This window comes from Muscardinus avellanarius, assembly GCF_963383645.1.
Source record: "Muscardinus avellanarius genome assembly, chromosome: X".
Lineage (NCBI taxonomy): Eukaryota > Metazoa > Chordata > Mammalia > Rodentia > Gliridae > Muscardinus > Muscardinus avellanarius.
Window position 1 is genome coordinate 21807042 of NC_137792.1, and position 23375 is coordinate 21830416.

Here is a 23375-nt window from a genome sequence, read left to right on the forward strand (position 1 = left end):
CAGCATGGTGATTATAGTTAATAATAATGTATTCTATTTCAAAATTTTGAAGGAGTAGATTTTAAATGTTTACCTGAAAAAATAAATATTTCAAAATTGTGAAGGAGTATTTAAATGTTCTTACCTGAAAATAATTTGGCGTGGAGATGTATAGTTTAATTAGCTTGATTTAATCATTCTACAGTACATACATACATTAAAACATCATAGTCTACCCCATAAACATAAACAATTTTATCTGTTAATTAAAAATAAAAATAAATGGACAAAATGGTAAAAAAAAATTAGTGATTCCAAGAAAGTTGAGGTCTTTTGCTCTACTATATACTCTACTATTGAGTCTTAAGATAAATTCTTAGATTTATTAATTGTGTTATATTAATGGTCCTGTAAGCTGTAGTTGGCCCATTGGGATAAGGATTACAAGATAGACAAAAACTAAGAGAGAGTCAATTCAATTATAAAGAAAACATTGATTTTTAACAATAAAATATGAAGTGAAAAGTACAAATCCTTTTATTGAGATAAAATTCATTTCTAAAAATAAACATCAGATAGTATAGTTATACGATATGATGAATAAATAAAGAATACAGAATGTGTAGAAATTTTCTTACTATCCATTTGTATTTTAATATGTTTAAAATGATATCTGTGTAGTTAGAAATGAATCATAGATGTCATCAGGTTAGAAACTAACATACACAGAATACATTGACTTAAAATGTTTTTGGTAGGTAGTAAAAAAAAACACAATTCAAGTTGACTTAAACACTAAATAACTTTATTTGTCCACATTGGTGACTAAAATTTTAGGTCAGTCTTCAAATTTGACATAAACCAATAACTTCTTCATTTCACTGAAATTTTCTTGTCTTCACTCATGCCCCTTTTCCCTGTTTAGTCTGGCAGCAAGATGGCTTCAACAGTTCTGTCCCCAAAGAGCATGCAATGATTTTCAGAGTATAAGAGAAAACTCTAGTGTTATAGCACTCTAAGAAACATTTCTTCCTGACTTTGTAATCCATTTGTGCCATTTGTTCACTTTTTTCCAGTATCTAGGAAATGGTATATATTAATTAGCTTAAGTCAGGCTCACGACACTGATATTTGTTGAATCAGATTCCCCTGATTCATAGGGATAGAATATTGAGTATTTTACCTAAATCAGGATTTTGTTAGAATTCAGGAAGAATGAAATGATGATGTGAGAAGTTCACCAACATGTGCAATTCTATGCCACTATCTGGATTGATAATATTTACATTTTAGATGGACTGGTATCTATAGTAACAAGTGATAAAATATTTTTCATGCTTTCTGTCTTATTACTATGGCGAATGTCTATATACATCTAACATTATTACTCTTTCATATCCTTAAAAATGAAAAATTCACCGAATCAAAGAAAAAGGAAATATTTAATTAGAAATAAAATGAGTTCTAAATCTTTCATGAATGTATTCTATGCAGGGAATTCTTAACGATTTCTTGTATTATAAGTGATAATATCAAGACCAATTAATTTCAAGTCAGGCTAAATCTTTTTACATTGAAAGTGCTAAGATAAAAGCTCTTCAATGTATAGGTATTTTACCTAGAGCATATGCCTTGACTTTGAAATATTTACATGAAGCTTATTTTTCACTATGCATTAAATTTCCACAGAATTTCTCACATGGGGCTTCCAATTTGCTTTTCAAGGCTGGCAAGTTTTAAAAAGGAACACATGTTAGTCATTTCCTTTTCCTCTTATACGTTTCTCCACTTTTTCCATTTTGTATCTCACCTGGGCTGACCCCAGGGGAAATACCTCTCCCAGATTCTAAGGTCAAATGGCTTCAACTGCAGTTGGCCAAAGGGAAACACTATCAGAAGATAGGATGATTGTTACTGCCTGCCAATGGGGCAGGTTAAGAAGCGGCTGGATTTCCTTTGTGGTTACTAATCCCAGGCTTCAGTTATTCGAACTTTTCCCTTTATCTTCCTTCAACAAAGACACTGCAACAACTTTTAATGTGGCGTGTTAGCCAGCTTTGTGACACTGTGACAAAATAAGAGAAATCAACTTGAAGAAAGAAGCTGGGCATTGTAGCAAATACCTGTAATCTCTGTAACTTGGGATGCTGAGATAGCAGGATCACAGGTTTGAGGCCGAGGGCTGGAGGTGTAGCATGGAGGTAGAATGTCCCTGGGTTCAATTCCCAGTAATAATTAAAAAAAAAAGGGAGGAAATATTTATTTTGTCTATTTTAGAGTTTCCAGTCCACCATCACTTGGTCACATGACTGTGACCTGTAGTGTGGCGGTGAGCATGTGATAGAACAAAGATGTTCACCTCATGGCAGCCGGGAAGCAGAGAAATAGAAGAAGAAAGGAGAGGAGAGGAGAAAAGAGAAAAGAAGAGGTCAGAGGACAAAATATTTCCTTCAAGGTCATGTCCCTAAGGACCTATTTCCTCCAACTAGACCCTATCTCCCAAAGATTCCACTTCCACCAAATAGCCATTAAGCTCTTAATCTGCATATGGATGATTCTGTTTAAAAAATCAGAGCCCTCATGATACAACTACCCCCAAGAGCTCTATCTCTGAACCCTGATGCATTGGAGACCAAGCCTTTAGCACATTAGCTTTTGGGGACATTTAAGATAAAACATATAAGCCAGGTCTGGTGGCGCATGCTTGTAATCCCCGCACTTGGGAGGCTGAGACAGGAGGATCATGCAGGTTTGAAGCCAGCCTCAGCTACTTAGTGAGGCTCTCAGCAACTTAGTGAGACCCTGTTTCCAAATAAAATAGAAAAAAGGTCTGGGAGTATAGCCCGGAGGTAGAAAGTCTATGGGTTCCACCCCTAGTACCACCAAAAAAAAAAAAAAAAGATAAAAAGATAAAAAGTATAGATAGTTTGTATCTCTCAGATTTAGGGCATCTTTTCCTGTTTGATGTTTCAGCATTTCCATCACCTAAGCAATCAACTCCCAATATTAAATACCCTAAATCTTAAGTATTCTGAAGGGTTGCTATTTTAAGACTGGAACACAACTAATATATACTTACATCTAATTTTATCTAAGTTACCTGGATCTCACCCTGTGTTATCTGTTTTCTATTCTTACACTTCCACACTTGAAATTGTTCTGGCAGCGTCAGTAAAGGCATAAATGCTGCCAAATCCATTGGTCCTATTTTAGTTCTCTGGATACTTCTGCTGACTTATCTTTTTCTTAAACTATTTATTTCCTTTATTTTTACCATGCCAATCTTTACTATTTCTACCTGTTTGATCATCTTGCTTAATCTCTTTAATGCTGAATATTTTTAAATAATGTTATTTTCTTTCACATTATTTTATGCTCTACTTAGATAAATTTACTTAGTCTTAAGATTTTTAAGTACCATTTTTTATGGGACTGGGGAAGGAACGCAGGGAGGCATTCTATCTCTAAGGTATAAACCTAGATTTTGTAATTTTTTCAAAACAGGATATTTAAAAAAATTTTATTGGTGCATTGTAGTCATCCATCTTAATGGGGGTTTAGCCCTTCCCCAATTTCTACTCCATTTTTTCCCATCTCTCCTTCTCATGTTTGGTGTGATGATTGATTTTGATATGTTTATGAATGTACATCATGTACATTAGGGAATTTCTTCTTTCCCCTTTCCATCCCTCTCAGGTCGCCTTTTACTAGATTACTAATAGTCTTGCTAAATTGTTGAGGCTGGTTTTGAACCTGTGATTCTCTTCTCAGCCTCCCAAGTGCTGGAAATACAGGGAAGTGCCACTATGCCAGGCTATTTAGGTATCATTTAAATGATCATGGTTCCCCAAACTACTTCTTCATTACTAAAAGTATCTTATGCTTCCTAAGCAGATAACCAGGAATTTTTCAGATAGTTTCCAGGTTTTTTATGGTAGTGGGAATTAAATCCAGAGAGATTCCACCTCTGAGCTATTCTCCTGGCCCGATTTTATTTTTTATTTTGAAACAGGGTCCCAAGTTGCTGAGGCCAGCCTTAAACCTGCAATCCTCTTGTCTCAGCCTCCCAAGAAAATATAATTATAGATGTTTGCCACCATACCCAGCAGTTTCCATAATGAGTAAATTTTAACTTTTAAGAAGCACAGAAAGACACTAGACACACATTAAAACCACAAAATACTGCTTTTTTTTCTATTGATTATCACGTAGATTTCACTATAATCCACCTTAACACTGAAACAAAATTGTATAACTCTTATTGATTGGTGTGTTTGTAATGAATCTTGTCTCATCTCATTGATGCTTGAGCATAGTCACTTCCTGCCTCTCTAACCAGTGAGATATTACACATATTCCTGTGAGATTTTTAGACTAGATCATAAAGTGAGCTACAGCTTTTATCTTTTTCTTCATGAGTCACTGATTATAGGGAAAGCCAGTTATCATGCCATGAGAACACTCAAGCAACCCTATGGAGAAGTTCATTGGAAAAAAAAAAAAACATTTCTCTTGCCTTAACCAGCAAGGAACTTAGGTCTCCTGCCAAAAGCCCCGTGAGTGAGTTATCTTAGTAGCAGACCTTCAATGTGATACTAGCTGACATCATAACTATAGCCACATGAGAAAACCTGAGCCAGAATTATCCAGGTAAGCTGAACCAGAATCCAGATCAACAGAAACTGTATGAGGTAAAAGAAATGTTTTTGTTGTTGTTTCGAGCTTCTAAGTTTATATATAACAAATACAACGACTTCGTCTCTCTTCTTCCTTATCATCAAGTTCTGCCAATATCTTTGCCTAAATATTCCTGGAAACTACTCTTCAGTGACCCTCAAACTGATTTCTTCTTAGTGTGGCACTTTTCAAATCCAGTCCCCAATATAAATTTTCACAGTGATTTATATGGAAGTAAAATTACCCATGCCTCTTATATTTAACAACGTCTCATTGTTCTCTTTCTTCAAAAAGAGTAATATACTTGCCTTATGATGTAAAAAACGTTTTAACTGAAACTTTCTTATTACTTTTTCACTCCAGCTCTATTTCATACCACCACTAAGCACTCATTTTGTGCAATCGACATATTGGACTTCTTTCTGGCCTTGATACTCATCAGCTTCCTGTTCTTGTATCATTTCCCCTAAACTTTGTTTACTTAGATGCTCTTTGTCTTTTTTTATTACTTCATTATCTATTTTTAAGACTTAAGAAACATTTCAACGAGGTAGAATTTCATAACTCTTAGACTTCAGATTAAATATTCTTCTCTTGTTAACCTATAAAACTATTTGTATCCCTTTATCACACAATGTACCATATCATAATACTATTCCTTAAATATCTACTTTTCTCACTATTCTTTGAAAGGACAAATCTTCACATTGGTTTAAATTCATTGAAGCTAGGGGTATTTTTACCTCCAAGCTACATCCCCAGTCTTTTTCATTTTTTTGAAACAGGATCTCATTAGGTTTCTAAGAGTTTTGCTATATTGCTGAGGCTGTCCTTGAAAATGTAATTTTTCTGTATCAGCCTCCAAGTATTGGGATTACAAGCATTTTCTACCACACTCATCTCATCAGAAAGAAATTGTTATGGTTTTGAGAATATGTTATGGTTTTGGGGAAACTGTCCCAGGGGACCCCTGTTAAGGTTCTGGACACAACTTCCCTCAAACCACAAAACACCCCAAAACAGAAAAAGTGCGGTTCTTGTCCTGAGCTAAGGGTAAGTATACAATAGCTCAGACTCTTGCTGAAGATTTAAAGAAGTTTTTTTTAAAAGATAGAAATACAGAAGATAGTTACAGCCCCATGCCATTGGGGGGTGGTTCAAGTAAATGCCCCACCAAAGATACAACAGGTAGACCAGACCATTTATACCCATGACCTCCATCTTGTTTATGTAATTCTGAAGTAGTAAACATCCCTGTAAGATTCCTTCCCTGATAAGGTGTCTCCTTTAAGAAAGGTCGACCCCTCCTCCCATCCTAGCTAGATTATCCAATTATTATGTAAACCTGTCTTCAGAATAAGGATGAAGAAGTCCTAGTTCCCCTCTCCTATAGACTTGCTAATTACCTTTAGCTAGGTTAATTTAAGTTTCAATAGCTGTTTGCTTCCTGGCTGAAACCAACGCCAACCAAGTCTTTCTTTCCACAGGTCTTGCTGTAATTATTTTTCAAATATATCTATTAATAATTAGGGCTTTCTCAGATCTTCCCAAGCCATTCCCAATACTGGTACAGAAAGGAAGAAAAAAGAAAGTAAGGGAATAGCTTTGTAGAAATAAAGATGGAAATATTAGTAGATAAAAATAATATAAGGCAGTGTGTTATATTTGCCAAACAAATAATTCACATTTCTAAAATAAATATTTAATACTGCAAGTAAGTGAATAGTATTTTCTGTAACATACATTGTTATGGTTTTGAGAAAAGATGTTACGGTTTGGCAAACTGTCCCCAGGGACCTTTGTTAGACCCCTGGGAATAATTCTGCCCCCCCCCAAAAAAAAACCACAAAAAGATAAAAAAGCATGGGTTCTTGTCCTGAGCTAAGGATAGATATGCAATAACCCGGACTCTTGCTGAAGATTTAAAGAAGTTTATTAAAAGATAGAAATACAGAAGATAGTTACAGCCTCATGTTAGGTAACATGAGGGGGTGCTTTGAAGGAAATCACTGAAATATAAAGCACAGAACAGACTTTATACATGATATCCTCCATCTTGTTGCATGTAATTCTGACGTAGTAAAAAATAAGTCTCTGTACTTTTCCCGAAGAACTGAGTTTACGCCCATTTTTCTCCTTTCCCCAAGGTTGACCCCTCCTTCCACTCAAACTAGATCATCCAATTATTATGTAGATCTGTCTTTAGAAAGAGGAAGTCCTAGCTCCCCTCTCCTATCAACTTGCTAATTACTTTTAGCTAAGTCAATTTAAGTTTCAGTAGCTGTTTGCTTCCTGACAGAAATATATTTATTAATAATCAGAGCTTTCTCAAATCTTCCTAGGCCATTCCTAATACTGATACAAACATGATTTTTAAGATTGCATGGATAAACAATCTACCACATTTATAAATCTTGCTTCCTTTTACTACTTATTAAACATAGGGAGATTCTTCTAACTAGAAAAATACATTATTTATAGTTGTATCTTAAATATATTTGTTTTATATGGTCTTTATTTTTAAATTTTTGTTGTATATACTTAATGTATACAACACGATGTTTTCATATACATACAGTTACTGAAGTGATTATTATAGTCATGCAAATTTATACAGACATCATCTTAGATAGTTATACAAGTTTTGGTGACCAGGGTAACTAAAATATACTCTTTTAGAAAATCTCAAGCTGGGTGTGGTGGCTCATGCTTGTAATCCCAGCATTTGGGAGGCTGAGGTGGGAGGATCATGGTTCACAGACAGCCTCAGCTACTACTTAGTGAGGCCCTTTGCAACTCAGTGGGACCCTGTTTCAAAATAAAAAAAAATATAGTTGGGGTGTAGCTTGGAGGTAGAATGCTCCTGGGTTCTACCCCCAGTACTGCAAAAAAAAAAATCTCAGATATTGTAGAATCAGAATTTGAAACCAAGTAGTTTGCTTTCAAATTTTAGAAATTTAATTACTAATCATACTGATTTTAATTAAAATTTTTATTTTGAAAAAATTATAGGTTCCCCTACATTTGTAAGAAACAATATAATGAGATTCTGTGTCCTCTTCACCAACTTCCCCCTATGATAAAATCTTGTAAAATGTTAGTACTAATTATCTTTAAACCAGGGTATTGATATTAAAACAATCGAGTTACAGAGCAATTCCATCACCATAAGGATCTTTTGCTTTGCAATTTACACCTAGTATGCCCTTTCCCTCTCCCCTGGAAATCAGTAGTCTCATCTACATTTCAATAATTTTTTTCTTATGAAGAATTTTTTCATGCCATAATTCTGTGGTACAAATGTACCATAGTGTGTTTAGCCATTTGCCCTTTGAGGGATATCTGGCTTTTTCCAATATGGACTAATACCAATAAATTTGCTATGAGAAATCTATTACTGTGCAGTTGGGATGTGAACATAAATTTTCATTTATCTGGGATGAATTCCCAAGAGTGTGATTCTTGTGTTGTATAGTAATAGCATGGTTATTTTTATAAGAAATGGTCAAACTGTTTCCAGAAATATGTGCCATTTTACATCCCCACCAGCACTGCTTGAGTGATAAGTTTCTCAACATCCTCATCAAAACCTGGCATTGCTAATACTGTTTTATTTTTAGTTTAGTCATTCTCTTTTTATTTTTTTTATTTATTTTGGGGTACTGGGGATGCAATGCAGAGGCCTGCTACCTTTGGTCTACACTCCCAGACTTATTTTATATTTTATTTGGAAACAGGGTCTCACTAAGTTGCTGAGAGCCTCAGTAAGTAGCTGAGGCTGGCTTCGAATCTGTGTGATCCTCCTGTCTTATCCTCCTAAGTATTGGGACTACAAGTGTGCACACTGCGCCCGGCTTAGGTTAGTCATTCTGGTAGCTATATAGTGACACTTCATTGTGGCTTTTGCATTTCACTGATGCTTAATAACATTGAACTTTTTTTCATGTGAATTTTTGTTTTTCTTGCATTTTCTTCTGTAAAATGTTTCTTTTTTTAGCTCATTTTCTAATTGGATCACTTGTTTATGTTTACTGTTGAGTTTTGAGAGTTCTTTATACATTGTGTATACTGGTTATTTGTTGGAGAGCTTATCTTTTCATCCTCCTGAAAGAATGTGTGTGTGTGTGTGTGTGTGTGTGTGTGTGTGTGTGTGTGTAATACTGGGGCTCTAACCTAGAGGTATCCTATCTCTGAGCTACACCTCCAGCTCTATTTATTTATTTTTTTATTTATTTATTTATTTATTTATTTATTTATTTATTTATTTATTTTTGTTTTGAAGCAGGGTCTTTCTAGGTTGCTGAGTGTCCCACTACTTTTCTGAGGCTGTGCTTAAACCTGTGATCCTCATTTCTCAGGCATGTGTCACCATGCCTAACTTTAACAGGATTTTAGCAAAGTTTTCAAATTTATGAGGTTCAATTTATCAACATTTCCTTTTGTGGAAAATGCTTTTGGTCTGAGGTCCAAGAACTTTTTCCTTATTCCTAGCATCTAAAGATTTTCCCAAAGTTTTATAATTAGACATTTACCATTGAAGTCTGAGATTAGTTTTTCGGTTATTGTTTTTATGGAGATTGAGCCCAAGCGCATTCTTTCTCTACTCTATATACCATATGCCATCTATTTTTAATTTTTATTGGTGCATTGTAGTCATATGTCTTAATGGATTACAAAATGGTATAGGCATACATACACACATCACTTCCATAACCTCCCCTCTCCCTTCTTCTAATGTTTGGCTCAGTGACTGACTTTGATATGTTTCTGAATGTACATCATGTACGTTAGGGAATTTCACTCTTCCCCCAATGGAATTCAAACAAAAAACTAGCATATTTTAGAAAACAGAAATAAAATGATTATTAAAATAATTCACTAGCTTTCACTTCTGTTGTCATTAAAAAATCTTATGTAATGATGTGTCATAATAATTTTGTAGCAGTATGTGTAGTCTTAAGAATATTAGCAATGGAGAGAATTTGATCCAGCTTACATGGCTATATAAGTTTAAAACATATATGATGCTTCATTTGTTTAAAAAATCTGAAAATACATCCATTAAATAATTTTCAGTTACGTTTCCTCTTTTTCTTCATCAATTCTTTGTATCCTCCTCTTCCTCCCCCTCTTCTTGATGTCCCCTGTCGATTTTGCAAAATATGGAAAAGGCAGCATTGGTAAATTTAGGATACATATATACCTACAGTTGTAGTTAGCCTAAAACAAAATGCTTCTTTTAATATTTCTTTGTAACAGAGCCTGTTTACTAGGAATGAGACAAATAAATTTGCCTAAAAGCCAATGAGCAACATGGGAAGAAAAAGTTGAAACACTTGCAACCGTCTATTGAAGAGCAAATATTCTTATAAAATTAATACTGTTTTGTGATGATTTGGGGTAAGATCAGCCGGCACAAAAAGTCACCAGGTACAGGTCATATGTGTCATAAAAAATGGGTAAAAGAGTTGCAGACCCAGATTTTATATTAGGGGAAGAACTCAAGAAGCAGACGTTCTTGCTGACGTAAACATTCAAAATTGTAGCATTTGATTTGATTCCAAGTTCAAGGAGGGCATACATGATTCATAAATTTTAAATGAAGCAACATATGTGAATTATCTTTTTGGTCTCTGACAAGAAGCAAATTCTCAGTAAAAGTCAGTTACTATTTATCCTAATTAGTCTTCCACCCACACCAGAAAAAAAAAAAAATCTGTCATTTGTTCACTTACAATGTGCAGATTTGTTTTGGGCTTCTATTCACTGCAAAGCACAAACTCCCAATTGATTGATTCTACCCTTCCAGTTTTTTTCTACTTGCTTCTTTGCTTCTACTTTTCCACTTTTAAAGAGTCTCCTTACCATTTTAATAGAAGCTCTTTTATAAAACTATAATAATTCATAAATCAGAACTATTTTCTTTCTTCTCATCATATAACTCTCTGAGGCTGACCCCAATATTTATTGTTCCAAATAGTATATTCTGATAGCATTAAAATAAAAATATTCTTAATTATAAGAGTACTAGAATTTAGGTATTATATTCCATTATAGATATACTTTATTGTGTTCAAGTCATGTAACACTAATAAAATATTAATTATGTTAGAAATACTTAAGTTTCTGACTTTACTAACAAAATTAATCTGTATTTGCATCATATCATAGTAGTGTACTTAAGGCAATCAAACTATTTTATTCCAAATCAATAGAGAAAACAATTAAGCCAAATTATTTTGCTCAATTTTTCTTCAATATTCATAGACATCCTCATTATCTTAGTCCATTAATACTACTACTACTACAAAATACTACAGACTGGGTAGTTTATAAATAGCATAAATTTATTTTTCGTAGTTCTAAAATCTAAAAAGTTAAATATCAAGTCCCAGGTAGATTTGGTGCTCCATTAGGTTTCACTCTCTGCACTCAAAATGACTCCTCTTTTCTGCATCCTCTGTTGGAGATGAGCACTGTGTCTTCACATGGCTGAGGGGTCAGAGAGCAAAAAAGGATGAATTTGTTCCATGAAACCCTTTTGTAAGGGAGCTAACCCCATCTATAAAGGAAAAGCACTTATGGCCTAATCACCTTTAAAATGCTCCATCTGTTAATACTATTGCATTGGGGATTACATTTTTTTCTTATTTTTTCTTTTTCTTTTTTGGTACTGGGATTGAACTCAGAAGCATTCTACCTCCAAGCTACACCCCCAGCTTGATTTTATTTCTTATTTGGAAACCATGTCTCACTAGGTTACTGAGAGTCTCACTAAGTTGCCAAGGCTGACTTTGATCCTGTGGTCACCCTGTCTCAGCCTCCCAGTATTGGAATTATAAGTGTGTGCCATCACATCTAAGTTGGAGATTATATTTCAACATGAATTTTAGAGGAACACAAACTTTCAAATAATGACATCCACCTTACATATTATACAAGCATCATCAATTAAAAATTTAGTGATTTAAAAATGACAGTTGTAGCCGGGCGTGGTGGTGCACGCTTGTAATCCCAGCATTTGGGAGGCTGAGACGGGAGGATTGCGGTTACCGGACAGCCTCAGCTACTTAGTGAGGCCCTCTGCAACTCAGTGAGACCCTGTTTCAAGATAAAGAATAAAAAAAAGGGCAGGGGGTATAGCTAGAAGGTAGAATGCCCTTGGGTTCCATCCCCAGATCCGCAATAAATAAATAAATAAATAAATAAATAAATAAATATGACAGTTGAATAAGATTAATTTTTCAGATTTTCTTAAATCTAGCCTATCTCTAAACATTCAAGACATGTATTTTATTTTAAATAGCTTTACCACTTTGATCTATAATGCATAATTCCTAGACTGATATCTCAAAATTTAAATTGTTTATTTTATTGTAGCTCACCAAATTTTGCACAAACCCCTATGCCTTTTCAAAAGTCTGCATTCATAGCTTTAATTTAAAAACAACACATTTTTTAAATGATATTCATCAGTATGCTGGAGAGTCAAAGTCCTCTTTTGCCTCGCATTCTGGGTATTTTTCTACATTTTATTTTGTTTGGGATACAGGTAACTAATGAATTTTAAAATATATTTATGACTTTAAGAATTTAATATCTTTTGAAAATAATTCTGCAACGATTGATTTATACTTTTTTTTGGGGGGGGAGCTTGGGATCAAACCCAGGGCCTTGCCACACAATATAGAACTACATCCTCAGCCTTTGTATTATTTTATTAGTAAGAATGCTCCTTGCGTCCATCCTGCTCTGCTCTTTGCGCCTGCCCACCAGCACACGCCCGCCATGGCCACCATTCAGCAGCTGAAAGGAAGATGGCGCCTGGTAGACAGCAAAGGTTTCGATGAGTAAATGAAGGAGCTAGGAGTGGGACTGACCATGCGAAAAATGGGTGCCATGGTCAAACCAGATTGTATCATCACTCTTGAAGGGCAAAAGCTCAACATAAAAACTGAAAGCACTTTGAAAGCAACACAGTTTTCCTGTACTCTGGAAGAGAAATTTGAAGAAACTACAGGTGATGGCAGGAAAACTCAGACAGTTTGCAACTTTGTAGATGGTGCATTGGTTCAGCATCAGGAGCATGATGGAAAGGAAAGCACAATCACAGGAAAATTCAAAGATGGGAAGCTAGTGGGGGAGTGTGTCATGAACAATGTCACCTGTACTCGAGTCTATGAAAAAGTAGAATAAAAATTCCATCATCACTTTGGACAGGAATTAGCTGCAAGAATGAACAGCTCATTTCAATGAGCAAATCTTTATACCACATTTTTAAATTATTGTGTTCAATGATTTCTTTATCACAAACATGTTACGTACAACTATTTCAAAGTATTGGTTTAACTAGAATCATCCCTTTGGTTAGTAAATAAATGTGTTTGTGCTAAAAATGTGCTTTGTAATTGCTGAATTGAATTATATTCTTCTTATTATATTTTAATATATATCTGAGATGACCCCCCAACCAATCATAGAAGCATCTTGCTATACTTAGTAAGAATAAGTAAAATGAAATGTGTGCTTAAGTTATTAGAAAACCTAGGGTGATATTTAAAAAAAACCTTAACATTTTGAATTAAAAACCACCAAAAAACACTATGTATTTCAGCTTAAAAGTAAAATGATTTGCATCTCCCTGATAGCTAATGATGTTGAACATTTTTTTGTGTGTATCTATTGGCCATTAGTATCTCTTCTTTTGTGAAATGTCTATTCCATTCAGTTGCCCACTTTTTAATTGGGTTATTTGTTTTGCTAGTGTAGAGTCTTTTGAGCTCTTTGTATATTCTGGATATTAGTCCTCTATTAGAGTGGTGACTTCTCCAATTGTGTAGGCTTTCTCTTTAGATTATTGATGATTTCCTTTGATGAGCAGAAACATTTTAGTTTGATGCCATTCCACTTGTTAATTCTTGTTTTAATTTCCTGCACTTTGGAGGTCTTGTTGAAGAAATTACTACCTATGCTATATGTTGGAGTGTTAAACCTATGTCTTCCTCTAATAGCTTCACAGTTTCACGGTGAGAGGTAAGGATTTAGTTCCATATTTCTAAAAATGGATAGCTAGTTTTCCCAACACCAATTTGTGAAAAGGCTATCTTTTCTCCAGCGTATAAGTTTGGCCCCTTTGTCAAAGATCAATTGACTATAAATGTGTGGTTTTGTTTCTGCATCTTCTATTCTTTTCCATTGTTCTGTGTGTCAGGGAGATGCAAATCAAAATTTCACTAAGATTCCATCTAACCCCAGAGTGGCAAGCATAAAGAAGTCAAATAACAACAAATGCTGGTGAGGATGTGGGGAAATAGGAACTCTTTCACACTGTTGTTGGGAGTGCAAAATAGTTCACCTGCTATGGAGATCAGTGTGGAGATTCCTTAAAAAATTGAGAATGGATCCACCATATGATCTGGCTATACCACTCCTGGGTATCTTTACAAAGGGGTTGAAATCAGAGAGCCACAGTAATATATGCATACCCATGTTTGTAGCAGCACAAGTCGCAATAGTCAAAATATAAAACCAACCTAGGTCTCTATCAACAGATGAATGGATTGTAAAATTATGGGAAATACACACAATGGAATTCTACTCAGCAATAAACAAGAATAAAATCATGTCATTCGGAAGAAGATGGAAAAACCTGGAGAACATTATGTTAAGTGAGATTAGCTAAGCACAAAAAGAGAAGGGGCATATGTTTTCTCTAATATGCCTAAACTAGGAAGTATTAAGGATATCAGAGGGACTCCAGATAATTGAGGGGAAACCTCAGCAAAGCTAGAAAGGAAGGGTAGGAGAGGAAGAAGGCTGAGGTTGATTAATGGAATGAGAAACAATAATAAAAATTAGATTTTCCCATTCAAATATAGTATAACTAAATTGTATGCCTAATGCATCTTAGACATTTTATATCTTGTATTAATGCAATTAAAAACATTAAATAAATATTACCATGAGGATGGTAGGCAGCAAATATTAGCAGAATCTAAAATACATATAAAATGAGAGTTTGAGCCTTCTGCATAAATTTAACTCCAGCCTCTAAGTTTGAGTGGGAGATTTTTCCTGTCTGAGATTTTTCAAATAATAACCTTGATATAACTTTATTTTCACATTCATAGGAACCACCCATTAAAACTTCAATGGACATGGTGATGGATGCCTGAAATCCCAGTACTTGAGAAGCTGAAACGAATCTTAGATTTAGGTCAGCCTCAGCAATGTGAGGTCCCTGGTCCCTCAGCAACTTAGGGAGATTCTGTTTCAAAATAAAATATAGGGCAGAGGTAGAATGCCTCTGTTGAACATCCAGTGCAAAACCAAAACCAAATAAAGCATAATTTCTGTACTATGTAATGTTTCTTATATTTTAATAGTTTATTGCCAACCATTTTGTTTATATTAGGATTCTATAAAATAGTGATTATATGAGTAATGGATATTTTTGTCTTCCCAGTGTGTATATTATATTAATATAATGCTCATATCTGCACCAAATCTTATGATCCTATGTTATTTTGCTTTGAATGTTTTACATTTCCTCAAATTTTTAATTTTTTAAATTTTTTGCGGTAATGGAGATTTAACCCAGGGGCATTCTGCCTCTGAACTAGACCCCTAGCCCTATTTTATTTTTTAATTTGAAATATTGTCTCACTAATTTGTGGAGGGCCTTGTTAAATTGCTGAGACCAGCCGGGCGTGGTGGCACACGCTTGGCTGAGACCAGAGGATTGCGGTTCGCGGACAGCCTCAGCTACTTAGTGAGGCCCTCTGCAACTCAGTGAGACTCGGCTTCAAAGTAAAGAATAAAAATAATTGGGCATGGGGTGTAGCTCGGAGGTCAAATACCCCTGGGTTCCATCCCCAGACCCGCAAAAAAAAAAAAAAAAAAAAAATAAATAAATAAATTGCTGAGACTGGCTGAGAATCTGGGAATCTCCTGTCTCAGCCTCCCTAGGTATGTACTACCACACCAGGTTACTCAAAATTTTTAAAACTGTATTTCAAATTAAATTGTGTTTTCTTTTACACAGATGACTATTACTGAATGCCTATTATGAAATTTTATTAAAAACAAGTTATTTGGCATACAGAAAATATTATCCCTCTAGTTTATTTTAGGTGGTCGGTTACTTTTAATTATATTATGCATGTACATACAAATATTTTTGAAGTCATTTTTATTACATAATATATACGTTATCAAACTATATTATGTGTTGATTATGTATTTTCTAAAACAAAATGTTTTATGTTTTAATGTATATATATATATATATATGTGTGTGTGTGTGTGTGTGTGTGTGTGTGTGTGTGTGTTTGTGGTACTGGGGTTGGAACCCAGGGGCATTCTACCTCTGAGCTCCACCCCCAGCCCTATTTTTTATTCTTTATTTTGAAACAGTTCTCATTGAGTTGCAAAGGGCCTCACTAATTTGCTAAGGCTGTCAGCGAACTGCTATCCTCCTGTCTCAGCCTCCCAAATGCTGGATTACAAGAATGCTCCACCATACCAAAGTCAACATATATATGCTTTTAATAAAGAAATATATAATGTGTTAATTTTAAGTTTTGATGAAAACCACAGTATTATTATATTAATCAAACTTATTCGCACTTTTAATCCATCTTCTTCTGTGATTCTAGCTAAAAAATGAATGCACTCTTTTTATATCTCTATATTCAAATATCTATAATTTAAATCAACTTCTAAAATGTTTGCATTATCTTATTTTCCTAAAATTTTCTACTAATACTTGCATCTCTGAGATTATATTTATTTGCAATATACTATTAAGTGTGTGTCATAATGCAGAACTTAGCAAACTTCATCTCATGGGCAAAATGCAGCCCACACCAGATTTTCAGAAATAAAGTTTTATTGCAATATCGGCATGCCCATTGATTTGCCCATTATGTATGGCTTTAATACAATAGATTTTATACTACAACAGTTGAATAGCTGTGATATATATATATATATATATATATATATATATATACATACACATTTTATTTTTTTTGGTGGTACTGGGGTTCATGGAAACCCTTCTACCTCTACACTCCCAGACCTATTTTTATACTTTTTTTAAATTTGGAAACGGGGTCTCTTAAACCAGCGCAGCTGGCTTCAAATCTGAGTGATCCTCCTGTCTCCGCCTCCCAAGCGGGGGGATTACAAGTGTAAGCCACTACAGCCGGCCTTGTGATAAATATTATATGGCTAGCAAAACCTAAAATACTTGCTGTCTGCTCTTTACCTTTATAGTTTGCTATCTTCTATTGCCCAAAAGACAGCAGATGTTAAATAAATATACTCATAATTTAATTACTAGATGGAAAGTTAGATGAAATGATGGCAAATATAAAGAGATGCAATCAGTGTTGAGATTCAAGTTGGTTTCTAGAGTATGAGTGTGTTTTGTTAAGGTTAGAGAGAAAGGAGAATGAGTACCTTCATAGAAATAATTATTATAGATCACTTTTAGCAGAATGGCCATTTTGATGATATTTATTCTGCCTATCTATGAGCAAGGAAGATTTTTACATTTTCCAAGGTCTTCTTCAATTTCTTTCTTTAATGCTTTATAATTGTCATTGTAGAGGTCTTTAACCTCTTTGGTTAGGTTTATTTCTAGATATTGAATTGGTTTTGAGGTTACTGTAAATGGAACTGTTTTCTGTATTTCTTTCTCTGTGGATTCATTGTTGGCATATAGAAAAGCTACTGATTTCTTTAGGTTGATTTTGTATCCAGCTACATTGATGAGTTGGTTAATCAGCTCTAGTAGTCTTTTGGTTGAGTTTTTGGGGTCTTCTAGATATAAGATCATATCACCTGCAAACAAATATAATTTTATTTCTTCTTTTCCTATATAAATTCCTTTGATATACTTTTCTTATTGCCCTGGCAAGAGTTTGGAGGACAGCTTCACCTACCTAAGTACTTGGATTACAGGTATGTGTCACCGTGTCTAACATTAAGAAAACTTTAATTATCAGCATTAAATAAAGTATTTCAAAATCTGGATAAACGAGACCTGGAATTAGTAAAATGTTTAGTGGAAATTATGCAACAGAAATACAGAGATAGTTATTTTTTGTTGTTGCTCTTGTTGCTCTTGTTGTTACTGGAGTTTAAATTTTTATATTTCTCAAATAAATATATTTTGGACCATGGAATCTCTAGAGATGTGGCTGGAGACTAGATATTTCCGTGGACAGTAGGAATACATTTTTCTTTGGACATCTTTGAAGCAATCTTGAGGATGGGCAAATGTACTATATAATGAGACTGTCAACTTTGATGTTTAAATTTTATTGCTTTTGTGGATTTAAAACAGGTTCATAATTTTTATTATATCTAGTATAAAAAAGAATGTATAATTGTATTCTTCAAAATATAGAAATGACATTTATGTCTCATTTCTACACTCAGAATTTCTTATTTCATTTTTCCATTTAAATTCTCTGTCATGCTGTTTTACATTCTTTTTATCTGCTGTTTTATTTATATTTATACTTGTCTATGAAGATAGAAAAATGCATAATAAAGGTTGTGTCTGACAATAAATAAGCTGTGAGACTGTATATTTTGTAACAGTGGAGGCTTGGGACATGAAACAGAAGCCCCGAGTGTTAAACTTTTCCACTTTCTGGCTGCAGGAGACTTCTGCATTAATTCCTGAATAAAAGAAGACCTGGCTTTAGAGATGTGAGAACTAGAAAATATATCTTGCAAGCGTATTGCCCAATTTGCAAGTTAAATTGGAATATAGTGCGACAATAAATTTAAGAAGCAAATGTATCTTCCATAAAAAGCATTACTGCTTTCAATCAATGGACCAGAGAAGTGATAGTTGGGAAAGTCCTGATCTTAGAAATCAATTTGTATTAAAAAATAAAAATAGAAATATCATATATATGGTTGGTTTCAAACCATCTGGTTTGATGGATGAGGATCTCTGGTCTATATATAGACATAAGAGATTTATGAAACAAAAAGGAAAATACCAGACTATTGTTAGAATTTTTTTTATTCTCCTTCAAATGGTAGAATCTTGGAGTGAAAAGAACCTCACAGATGAGGCAGAAAAGATATAAATATCAAATATAGCCTACTTTAGAATTCATCTCTTTAATTTCTCTTTCTTTCTTTCTTCCTTGTTTTTTCTTTTAATTCTTTCTTTTTTATCTATGTAATGTTTGTGCAATCAACTTAGCATTAAATGTCAATAATAATGTATTTTGGCTAAAACTGAAGAAGGCAACATAGTAAAAGCAATAATAAGAATGTGTATATGGTATTATTGGATGTCAAGTAGAAGCATGCAACATCATTTAAGATAAGGAATTCGGGAAGTAAATAATGTGTTTACTAAGGCATGGTATGTGTAAGAAAATAAATATAAAAGAGATGAGGTACGTATCAGTAAGTAGGTACCCTTGGTGATTATGATAAAAAGTCTGTAAAGCAGAGTCTGAAGCAAACCATTGCCATTCAAGTTTATTGGTGACTGATATAGGGAATGGCCAGTAATGAGGTTAGAAAAGGAAGAAGAGTCAGGTCTTATGTCATTTTAGAAATTTTGAAACCTATTTTAGGTGTAAGTAAAATGCATAGAAGCATTTTAAGCAGGTAACTTATTTGAAGTATTGATTTTCAAACAAATAATATTATTCAATTCATTGAGGATTATTTTAGGCAGTTTAGGGGAGGGAGATTTAATTATTGATTGTTCACCAAACATGCATACTTAGGAAGTTGTAATAGCAAAGTGTTAAATAAAAGCCTGAGATAAATAGGTTTTATGAAGAAGAATAGAAAGGATCTTATTAAACTATTTAGAGGGTATAATTTATATGTCAGTGTTGAGAGAAAAGGAGATTTAAAGATAAGCCTCATCTTCCCTTCCAATTTATATATCCTTTTATTTCTTTTTCTTGTATAATTGCTCTGGCTACGATTTACAATTTTATGTTGTATGGAAATGGTAAGAACAAGCATCTTAACATCATTCCTGACCTTAAAGGAGAAGCATTTAATTTTCACCATTGAATATAATGTTAGCTGTGGGTTTGTCATACAGGACCTTTATGTTGAGATAATGTCCTTCAATTCCTATTTTTTAAGAGTTTTTAAATGTGAAAGGATGTTGAATTTTTAATGGTATGACTATGATTATTATTTACAACATATACATATATAAAAATATTAAATTGCATATCTTAAATATGTAAACTTTATCAGTTATGCCTCATTAAAGCTAGAAAATATTCTCAGGAATTTAGGATGAATGGGTAAATAGATATGCAATAAAGTAAGAATAGTAAAGGAAGTGTAGAATATTGGTGTTGTATATATGAGTGTTATTATAAAATTATTTCAAATTTTATGCATGTTTACAATATTTTATGTTATAATATTTGGTATTAACTTGCTAGTTCAAAGGTGCTTTGGGAATATCTGTTGATCAATTGACCAACCCATATCACAAATGCCAGAAATTGGCAACATTTTCCTTTGGTTGGGGGGGGACAGTAACACTGAATCATCAATATAACGGACCTTTTCTGAGGAGGTACTGAGATTGCAAGTACAAATATTCTTGAAGGAAAGAGAGGAAAAGAATAAAAACAACCTCACTTAAATACAACTCCCTATAAAATGCAAAACATGAAGACATTATATGTTAATAAAGAAAATCATGAAAATAAAATTCATTCCAAAGCCCTAATGAAAGTCAGATACTCTAGGTGGCATTAATGACATCTGAGAAAAAAAATTATGAATGCTAAATTGTAATTTTACAGCATGATGTGTCCCAAATAGGAACTAGAATTGGTACATACTATTTTAAGTATAAAAAGCAAGGTCCTAGAGAAACATATACTCAATTCTAAACAATTAGACTTGGACTTTGAATACTTCTAAGAATATTCAAATATTATTGTATTAGTTGTTATATTTAATTCGTTCCCAAGTATTTTTCATCACTTGGAGTGTTCCAGGTACTGTCCTTGGTGATGGGAAGCAGTGATATAAAAAAGCTGCTTTCCAGAACCTAGGAGAGTACCTGGAATGCGTCAAATGGCAAGGACTACACGAATACTTTCTGAAGATTCATCTTTACTTTTAAGATATGCTGATGGACAAAAACTTGATGGGATAAATGGAGTAAAAATAGAAATCAAATACTAATCAGACCTCCAGAGTTAGTAAGAATAATCCATGCATGTCACATATATCAGACTTTTTTATTATTATGTCTCTATGTGAGGCTAACCATATGCTGTTGTAACCTAACTGCTGGCCGCCACTGTATACAAAGTGTACATGGAGACCTAAGTGGACATTTTTATATGAGAGGGTGAATCATTGTTAACATTGAGTGATATAGTTTTTGAATAGCTAAAGACTTATAAAGTTGACAAAAAGTCAGGCATTTTATTAATTAAACTGAAAATAAACTAGAATATATTGTTTTTTTTAAGTGCTGGTGTGAGTCAGACGTGGTGGCACATGCCTGTGATCCTAGTAATTGGGAGACATATAGAAGGATTGTAGGTTTGAGGTCAGCCTCAGCAACTTGGTGAGGCTCTCAACAACTTAATGAGACCTTGTTTTCAAATTAAATAAAATTCAGTGGGGCTGGAGGTGTAGCACAGGGGTTAGAATAACCCTGGATTCAGTAAAAAAGTATGTCTGGTGCATAGTTGAAAGAGAAACATAATGCTATTTCCTGAACTAGCTCTAATATAGTCTTTGGTGTAACCTCATCTTTTCCCCAAATAATACAGTTACTCAAAATTATATTCATTTACTTATTCAGAAATATTATTAAGCAGTAATAATATTGAGGTCTCTGCTAAGTGATAGGAACACAGCTATGATCAAAATGAATTTGTTTTCTGACTTCATGGTGGTAGTTTTTGCATGAGGGGAAGATTATCAATAATTAAAGAGAATCCCAGCATTTGGGAGGCTGAGACAGGAGAATCGTGGTTCACGGACAGCATCAGCTACTACTTAGTGAGGCCCTTTGCAACTCAGTGAGACCCTGTTTCAAAATAAAGAATAAAAAAGAGGGTTGGAGGTGTAGCTCAGAAGTAGAATGCCCTGGGTTCCATCCCCAGTACAGAAAAAAAGAAAGGAAAAGAAAAGAAAAGAAAGGAAAAGAAAAGAAAAGAAGAAAAAAAATGCTCCTATTTGTGTAGTTTTGTTTGTTTTCTGAACCTTTGAGATCCAAGAAAAATCACTGTCTTTACCAACGCCTTGAAGTGTTTCCGCTTTGTTTCCTCCTAGTAGTTTCATAACTTCAGGTCTTCTATTTAGGTCTTTGAATCATTTTTATTTGATTTTTGATGGGGTGAACGACAGTTGTCAAGTTTGAATCTTCTGCATCTGACTATTCAGTTTCCCCAGCACCATTTATTTAAGAGGCTGTCCTTTACCCAATATGTGCTTTTGCAGTTATATCAAGCTAAGTATATTCTGTACAGTAAAGAAAACAATCAAGTGAAGAGTCTACCTATAGAGAAGGGAAAAATTTTGCAAATTATTTCTGACAAATGATTAATATCTAGACTATATGAGAAACTTTAAGAACTCAATAACAAAAATACCTCAAAATAATCTAAGTAGAAATAGTAAAAGCATATGAATGAAGAGTTTCCAGAAGCAGTTTAAATGGGGAACAAATTTATGAAAAAATATTCTATGCCATTTTTTTCAGATAATGCAAATCCAAACAGTCATAAGATATTTTTTACATTCTAGTTACAATGGCTTTTTATCAAAACAACAAAATTTAAATGTTGGTGAGGTTTTGAAAAAAAAAGGCAAACCTTTCAAATTAGTACAATTGTTGTAGAAAATGGTATGGAGGTTTCTCAAAAAAATAAAAAATAGAACTACTATAAAATTCAGTCATTTCAATGATAGTTTTATATTAAAAGAGAATGAAATAGGTATGTAGAAGAGATATCTGTACTCCCAAATTCACTGCAGCTCGATTTAAAATATTCAAGAAGTTGTAACAACCAAAGTGTCCATCAAATGACGCAGTACATATACAGCATCATCAAATGATATGGTACATATACACAGTAGATGCTATTCAACCACTAAAGAGTGATATTCTTCCATTTAGGACAACATGGATAAAAATGGAGTTAATTATGTTAAGCAAAATAAGTCAGGTACAGACAGATAAGTACAAGTACCCCATGATCTCACTCATATGTGGAATCTAAAAATAGTTCATCTCACAAACCAGGCGTGGTGGCACACACATGTAATCCCAGCATTTGGGAGGCTGAGACAAGAGGATCACAGTTTGTGGCCAGCCTCAGCTACTTAGTGGGGCCCTCAGTAACTCAGTGAGACCCTTGTTTCAAAATAAAGAATAAAAAATAGGGTAGGGTGTGTAGCTCCGAGGTCGAATGCCCTTGGGTTCCATCGCCAGACCACCCTCCCCCCAAGAAAAGGTTAATCTCACAGAAGTTGATAATAAAATGATGATTGCCAGAGGCTGGGAAGAGTAAGGGAGAGTAATAAGGAAAAGTTGATCAATATGTACTAAACTACAGTTAGAAAGGAACAAGAAACTCTGATGTACTATTGCACAGTACAATGACAGTAAATAACAATAATGTACTATACCATTTAAAAGCTCAAAAATGGATTTAAGATTTATCCATGAAGAA

General features: G+C 33.9%; 1 pseudogene across 1 annotated transcript; it reads left to right on the plus strand.

The window, feature by feature from the left end:
• Nucleotides 1–12444: 12444 nt before the first annotated feature.
• On the plus strand, nt 12445–12852 carry LOC308279235 (fatty acid-binding protein 5-like; annotated as a pseudogene). Its single transcript has one exon. The product of its transcript is annotated as a fatty acid-binding protein 5-like (transcript).
• Nucleotides 12853–23375: the final 10523 nt, after the last annotated feature.